The sequence below is a fragment of the Ovis canadensis genome, chromosome 24 (genome assembly GCF_042477335.2).
Source record: "Ovis canadensis isolate MfBH-ARS-UI-01 breed Bighorn chromosome 24, ARS-UI_OviCan_v2, whole genome shotgun sequence".
NCBI lineage: Eukaryota > Metazoa > Chordata > Mammalia > Artiodactyla > Bovidae > Ovis > Ovis canadensis.
In genome coordinates this window covers 30,480,392-30,489,392 of record NC_091268.1, presented here as the reverse complement: position 1 = coordinate 30,489,392, position 9,001 = coordinate 30,480,392, and positions in this window count along the sequence as shown.

Here is a 9,001-nt window from a genome sequence, read left to right as displayed (position 1 = left end):
CCTCTGTCCCTGGGATTTTCCAGGCAAGAGTACTTGAGCGGGTTGCCAATTCATTCTCCAGGAGATCTTCCCAACCCAGGGTATGAACCTGGGTCTCCTGCATTGTAGGCAGACGCTTTACAACTGAACCACTGGGAAAGTCCAATAGACATCCAGGTGTAGGTAGAAACAAATGAAGCCTTGGGATCTGCTTCAATCCTTCTAGACAGAACCAGGGAAAAGATTTCTTCTCCAAAGGAGGGGTGAGCCCTAAAGCTGCAGAACTGAGAGTCCTAAAGAGTTATGACTTTCTGGGAGGCCACCATTAGCCTATAGTGATATGCAAAGCCCCCTGGAGGCCAAGAAAGAGATGAGCAGAAGGGATGGGCTCTCTTGATCCCATGACAGGGAAGCTCATGGATATTAGAGAGTCTTTCTCTAGGTACCGCCACAGGGACTGATCTACTTAACCCCCTCCTCGTCTTCATCCTACAAGGGTAGAGATTATTTCACTATCATCTGTGGGATTGGAACACAATGTATCTGAAAAATTAACATACTACCACTGCTAATAATAGCAAATGCTTAAATAGCTCTGGCTTTGTGCCAATCACTGTTCTGAGTACTTAATGTATATTGGCATTTTTACAAAATTAAACTTTTTATTTTTAGATAATTGTAGATTCACATGCAGCTGTAACAAATAATAGAGAAATTCATGTGCCTTTTACTCTGTCGACCCCAGTGGCAACTCTTCACAAAACTATTGCATGATATCACAACCAGGAAACTGACATTCATACAGAACATTTCCATCAAAAACAGGACCCCTCATATTGTCCTTTAATAGTCATGCCCACTTCCCCCCTGCCCCACCCCTACTTTATCTTCTGTCATTACTAATTTGTTTCCTCTTTTTATAATTTTTCCATTTCAAGAATGTTATATAAAGGGAATCATATAGGATATAACCTCTTGAGACTGAATTTTTTTCCATCAGCATATTTCTCTGGAGATTCATTCTGGTGGTTTCATGAATCAATTTTTTGATCCTTTTCATTGCTGAGTTATATTCCATGGTATGGATATATTCCATGGTATGGACTATTTAACCATTTGTCCCTGAAGGACATCTGAGTTGTTTCCAATTCAAGGCTTTTAGGAATAAAAGTATTATATGCATTTGTGGACTTATGTGTAAGCATACATTTCTCTGGGATCCATGCCCAGGAGTGTAACTGCTGGGTCATAATGTAGCTGCATGTTTAGTGTTTTTGGAAATTGTCTAACTATTTTCTAAGCTGGCTGTACCATTTTATATTCCCACCGGCAGTGAAGGGGTGCTCCTGTGTCTTGGCATTCTCGCCAACTCTAGATTGAACTTGGCGTGCATGACAGAATCAATATGCCGTCCTTGGACTGAAGCAACCAGCTTTCCAGAAAGCCCTCATTAGAATGTTCCTAGAATGGAGAACAAGTTAGTCCACAGATGTGTTTGTCAGGTTAGCAAGGCAGAGGAAATTCGGAAAGAACAGATCACAGGAGCGGTGAGTCTTGATGGGAATACAGGGCAAAGAGAAGGGCTCCTTGGTTGCCTCGGGCTGTCACAGCACAATTACCGGAAGAGCTCTGGGCCTCTTGATGGGAAGAACTAAGGTGTAAAGAAAAAAATAAGAAAGAAAGCAGCCAAAAGCAAACTTCAGGAACTCTGAAAACCCAGATCAAACTCAGGGGTCAGTTCCCCACAGTCCACTCAATCCTACTGTTTGCAGAATTCTTACAATCGATAGCGTAGTAAATATGAGACTTCATTACCCACACACTCCACTGTTAATCAACTAGTGACCCAGTCTCTCCACTGCACAGGACTTTCCCACACCTGTCTTGCTCTTCCTCTCCTCACTTCAGCGATACCTGGCTCCTCTCTCTCGAGTACAGTCATTCTCATGGAGACAGCAGGACCTAGTGGTCTCTGTTGCATGGCATTTTTCCTCCATCAGTCACCTTCCCCATTCACTCAGAAAATTCTTTGCTCTTGTGCTTCCAAATTGTTTCTCCATATCATCCTCTAAAACTTTAGTTTTAGCATTTCTATTATGACAAAGAGTAGCGTGGTAAACAATTGAGATCTAGATGAAATTATGAAAGGATGGATAGAGTATGGTTAAACAAGGAGATTTTTTTTTAAGTGAAGGGAAAAATGCCATAAGACTTTTGACTCTAGGGATATTAAGGTTACAATTAATTTTTACTGAGGGCTCATAAATGTGCCAGGCATTGTGTTAAATACTTTATCACATGCAATTCTCAGAACATCCCAATAAAGCATGTTCTTTTCTCACTAACTTTGAAGTGAAGAAAGTAGATTTGAGAGATTAAATGACAAGCTCAAGGTCACAGTACTGACAGTAATGGAGCCAGGATTCAAACTCAGGCAGTCTTATTCCAGAACCCATCTCCAGTCCACGATAGATTGACTAAGAAGAAAAGCAAGTATGCCAGCTCAGAAATTAAGATGAGTCTTGTGAAGCTGGAGACTCTATTATAAGAGAAAAAGGCAAGACAGGGCTGTTCCTGTATGACTTGCCTGTGTGTAGAGCTAATCTAGGCTCTGAGATTGGATCTGGCCTCCTCGATCTTGTTAGATGCTCTTGGATGCCACTGCTTGGTCTGGACAATGAGACTTCACTAGGCATGGCTCCTGATGCCCAACTGAAAGAAAGATGAGCAATTCTTATGGCTGCAAAGAGTGACAGTATTTCCACAAAAGCCTACATAGAATAAGATCATGTTAAACTTCCATTTCTGACCAGAAGGAAGGCCAATATTACCACTGAAAAAAATCTAAAAATGCTGATGGTGAAGAATTATCAAACAAAAATCTAAGGGATAGCAGAAATTCAGAATGGTAAGCACAGTATTGAACCTTTTTTTTTTTTTTGCTGAAAGCATTTCCCCAAACTGATTAATGTAGGCTTCAGTTTTCATGATCTCATGGGCCATAAGAAACTAAATACCAAGCCTAGGGCCACCCAAGAATACACAGAAGAATGATACAAAAAGGTCTTAATGACCCAGATAACCACAACAGTATGGTCACTCACCTAGAGCCAGACATCCTGGAGTGTGAAGTTAAGTGTGTCTTAGGAAGCATTACTAGACAGCTAGTGGAGGTGAGGGAATTCTAGCTAAGCTATTTCAAATCTTAAAAGATGATGTTGTTAAAGTGCTGCACTCAATATGCCACCAAATTCAGAAAACTTAGCAATCACTATAGGACTGGAAAAGGTCAGTTTTCATTCCAATCCCAAAGAAAGGCAATGCCAACAAAATGTTCAAACTACCATACAATTGCACTTATTTCACATGCTAGCAAAGTAACGTTCAAAATCCTTCAAGCTAGGCTTCAACAGTACATGAACCAAGAACTTTCAGATGTGCAAGCTGGATTTAGGAAAGGCAGAAGAACCAGAGAACAAATTGCCAACATACACTGGATCACAGAAAAAGCAAGGGAATTCCAGAAAAACATCTATTTCTGCTTCATTGACTATGCTAAATCCTTTGTGTGGATCACAACAAACTGGAAAATTCTTAAAAGAAGGGAATACCAGACCACCTTACCTGTCTCCTGTGAAACCTGTATGCAGGACAACAAGTAACAGTTAGAACTGGACATGGAACAACACACTGGTTCAAAATTGGGAAAGGAATACGTCAAGGCTGTATATTATTACCTTGGTTATTTAACTTCTACGCAGAGTATGTCATGTGAAATGCTGGGCTGCATACATCACAAGCTGGACTCAAGACTGCTGGGAGAAATACCAACAACCTCAGATATGCAGATGATACCACCCTTATGCAGAAAGTGAAGAAGAACTAAAGAGCCTCTTGATGAGGGTAAAAGAGGAGAGTGAAAAAGCTGACTTAAAACTCAACATTCAAAAACGGAAGATCATGGCATCTGGTCCAATCACTTCATGGCAAGTAGAAGCAGAAAAGGTGGAAACAGTTACCAATTTTATTCTCTTGGCTCCAGAATCACTGTGGACAGTGACTGCAGCCACAAAATTAAAAGATGCTTGCTCCTTGGAAGAAAAGCTATGACAAATCTAGAGAGTGTATTTAAAAGCAGAGACATTACTTTGCCAACAAGGGTCTGCCTAGTCAAGGCTATGGTTTTTCCAGTAGTCATGTATGGATGTGAGAGTTGGACTATAAAGAATGCTGAGTGCCGAGGAATTGATGCTTTTGAACTGCAATGTTGAAGGAGACTCTTGAGAGTCCCTTGAACTGCAAGGAGATCCAACCAATCCATCCTAAAGTAAATCAGTCCTGAGTGTTGATTGGAAGGACTGATGCTGAAGCTGAAACTCCAGTACTTTGGCCACGTGATGCAAAGAACTGACTCATTGGAAAAGACTCTGATGCTGGGAAAGATTAAAGGCAGGAGGAGAAGGGGATGACAGAGGATGAGATGGTTGAATGGCATCACTGACACAATGGACATGAGTTTGAGTAAGCTCCAGGATTTGGTGATGGACAAAGAAGCCTGGCATGCTGCAGTCCATGGGGTCGCAAAGAGTCAGACACGGCTGAGTGACTGAACTAAGCTGAACTGAAGCATGTAGGAAGTAAGACATAATTAGGAGAAAGTAAGAGAAAGAAACAACTGTGGAGTTCTCAGCAGATGGAGGCAGTGGCAGGTTAGTTCAGTCTCTTCCAATCCCCACACAAAAGCAGAGCAACTAGCTAGCAAAGCTAGAAACACATGAACAACATTTCAAAACAAACCCAGTAAACAAAGACAGGAGGGTGCGGACAGACGGCTAACAGATAACAGGAACGCTTGGTACTGAAGTCTGTGGGACGACTAAGAGGGAAGGAACGGAAGCAGGATCTGATTGGCTGAGAAAATAGAATCCCATTGTAGGTGTTAGAAAGAACAAAAGAAATGATACCTTGAAGATGCAGATTATGAAAAGGAAGAAAAATTCCACAGTTAATAAGAAACGAAGAGCACAAACCGGTACTGTACACCCATGATCATAGCAACATTATTCACAATAGTCAAAAGGTGGAAGCCATCCATGAGCTTATCCACAGATGAACAAATAAAATGTGATCAGTCCTTACCATGGAATAGTATGGGAAACATTCTGCCACATGCTGTAATGTGAATGAAACTTGAAGACAGTGAAATAAGTCAATGAAAAAAGGACAAATATTGTATGATTCCACTCATATGAAGTACATAAGAGTAGTTAAATTCATAGGGACAAAAAATAAAATGGTGGTTGCCAGGGGCTGGGGAAAGTAGAAAATAGGAGTTATTCTTTAATAAATGCCAAGTTTCAATTTTGCAAGATGAAAAACATTTTAGAGATGGAAGGTGATGATGATGGCATAACAATGTGAATGTACTTAATGACACTGAACTATACACTTTAAAATGGTTAAAATATGAAAATTTATGCCATATGTATTTTACCCTGATTAAAAAATAAAATAAATAAATGCAAAGAAATTTTAAAAAAGAATATGAAGAGAGAAAGCATCAAAGTATTGAAAGTAGGCAAAAAAGATTGAACACATGGATGATAGGAATTTCTGAAGATGAAAACCCAAGCAAGGGAACAGAAGAAATACTAAAAACCTATTTAAAGAAAACACTCCTGAAGTTAAAAAATAATAATTTGCATTAATTTTAAAAGAGCACCACACACACACACGAGAACATCTGACCTAAAATGATCACAGTCAAGATATATTCTAGTCAGAAGTGAAAGTGAAAGTCACTCAGTCATGTCCGACTCTTTGTGAGCCCATGGAGTATACAATTCTGGAATTCTCCGGGCCACATTACTAGAGTGGATGGCTTTTCCCTTCTCCAGGGGAGCTTCCCAACCCAGAGATTGAACCCAGGTCTCTAGCATTGCAGGCTGAGCCACAAAGGAAGCCCAAGAATACTGGAGTGGGTGGGTAGCCTATCCCTTCTCCAGCAGATCTTCCTGACCCAGGAGTTGAACCAGGGTCTCCTGCATTGGAGGCAGATTCTTTACCAACTGAGCTATCAGGGAAGCCCACTATTCTAGTCTGATCTGGGATTTTAAAAATCCTTTTGGCATCTAGCAAGAAAAGCATGTGACTTTTAAGGGAAAGAAAATTAGATTGTTATTAGGCATTGAAAGCCATGCTTTATGTCAGGAGAAAATTGAGAAATATATTTAAGATACTCAAGAAACAGAGCACCAGGGATTTTATATGCAGCAAAATTGATTTTTTTTAAGTAGAAAGGTCATAGACAAACTTATCAAAACATAAGAACTCAAGAAATATTGTTCCCACAAGCCCCTTCTGAGTAATCTACGGTGGAATGAGTTTTAGAAAACCAAAAATAACTAAGGAGCCAGTGACATAATGACTGCTAATAAGCATTAAACAATTAGCAACTGAGGCAGAGAAAACCAAGACAAATGAGGACCCATAACTATGAAATGGCTACACACTGTAGCCATGTAGCTACAATACAGTTATTAAGACTGGGTGGGGGGGGCATGTTCATACATTCGTCAAAATTTAGAGAGCTGTGCACTTAAAACAAGTAACCTTTGCTATATGTAGGTTTTATCTCAATAAACTTGAAAAGAGGAAGGGGGTGAAAAGACTATAGACCAAAATTTCTTAATATTTTCAACAATCATAATGAGGTGATATGAGTAATGTTATTCCAAGATTGTCTTATATTTAAAATTGTATAAAATGGATGAGAAATTGTATAAAACAGATACAGATGAGAAATTATGGCATCTTCTAACTCTGTCACCTCTGGTGCACTTGAAAGCCAGTATTCCTGAAATGGAAGAGGACATGTTGATGTAATGGGAAGAGTTTATATGAAAGAATCTTCACTTAAAACTGGAAATATTAACATGAATCCATGAGATTATATTAATTCTCTGAAGACTTCTAAAAACAACAATCAACTCAGTAACAATAAGCATCCTAGGTACCAGCACTATCGTATGTATTCAAATAGAAGATCAGTAAAGAAAACTAAGATCATGGCATCTGGTCCCATCACTTCATGGGAAATAGCTGGGGAAACAGTGGAAACAATGTCAGACTTTATTTTGGGGGGGCTCCAAAATCACTGCAGATGGGGATTGCAGCCATGAAATTAAAAGACGCTTACTCCTTGGAAGGAAAGTTATGACCAACCTAGATAGCATATTGAAAAGCAGAGATGTTACTTTGCCAAAAAAGGTCCATCTAGTCAAGGCTATGGTTTTTCCACTGATCATGTATGGATGCGAGAGTTGGACTGTGAAGAAAGCTGAGCTCCGAAGAATTGATGCTTTTGAACTGTGGTGTTGGAGAAGACTCTTGAGAGTCCCTTGGACTGCAAGGAGATCTAACCAGTCCATTCTAAAGGGATTAGTCCTGGGTGTTCACTGGAAGGACTGATACTAAAGCTGAAACTCCAATACTTCGGCCACCTCATGTGAAGAGTTGACTCATTGGAAAAGACTCCGATGCTGGGAGGGATTGGGGGCAGGAGGAGAAGGGGATGACAGAGGATGAGATGGCTGGATGGCATCACCGATTCGATGGACATGAGTTTGAGTGAAATCTGGGAGTTGGTGATGGACAGGGAGGCCTGGTGTGCTGCAGTTCATGGGGTCATAAAGAGTCAGACATGACTGAACGACTGAACTGAACTGAACTGAGCTGAACTGAACCCATATGGTGTCATGTCCTCTAGATGCAAGCACTCTTAAGTCCTGCAACTTAGAGTCAGCATATTCTGCAACCAGGGAATGATAACCTATCTAATATTCATGCGTGGGAAATCCTATGTACAGAGGAGCCTGGTGGGCTATAGTCCATATGGTCTCAAAAAGTTGGGCATGACTGAGTGACTAAGCACACATGCACACAACAGGGAAAACATGCAAACACGTCCATGCACATACAGCTTTCCTTCTCTTCCTTATCTTGGGAAGTGGGACAGAGAGGAGTGATAATCACTGTGCAAAGTCCCACGTGATGCAGGAATATGATTCCTTAGATTGGGACTAGTTCTACTTAGGTAGCCCCTTGGTCTATCAGCACCAAAAATTAGAAACGTAGAGACCATCAGTGGGCACCCAAGAGCTGCCTTGTTCAGAGTACACAGTTGCTTACTGGCTGTAGCACTGGTGAAAACAGAATACAGGCAGATGCCTCTATCCATACCATCTCATCAAAGGGAGAAGCATTCATAGATGTTTCAGCTCTCAGCACCAGTGAACACAGAATGCCAGAAATGCTAGATCAGAAGCCTTTCTAAGATTTTTTCATCTTGGATCTCCAGAACCACCTTTGCTATTCTTTTCTGAGTCAGTGCCAGAAAGAGATCACTGGTCTTGCACCTCTATGCTTTTGATGACTTCAATTATTGGATCCATTACTCTTCTCCTTCACTGAATCTTGCCCAGGTCCCCTCCAGTACTTTCCAGTAAAGCTTCATAAGTAAAATAATCAGGGGCAAGTATTTGGAGAATGCTAGTATCTTTCCTCCCAGAAACCTCCTGGTTTCCATATGCAAAGCAGCCTTCTGTTTGCAAAGAAGAGTATATAGGTAGCTTTTCTAAGTCAAACCAAAGGCCTCATCATAATAGTTTTATCTGAGTCTGTTTGGAATATATCTGTGTATTGAAGAGAAATCATAAACGTCTGGTCTAAATTGACTTTCTATACCCACCAGAATGAGGAGCAGCTTCTTTTTTTAAAATTAATTAATTTATTTTAATTGGAGGCTAATTACTTTACAATACTGTAGTAGCTTTTGCCATACATTGACACAAATCAGCCACTGGTGTACATGTGTCCCCCATCCTGAAATTCCTCCCATCTCCCTGGCAGCTTCTGTAGGTAAGGAAGGAAAATAATCTGGTTTGGCTATCCCACTCCACAAGGACACAGCATAAACCTATTGCTGGAATCAGAAAGAAGCTTCTACTAATAAGGCTTATGG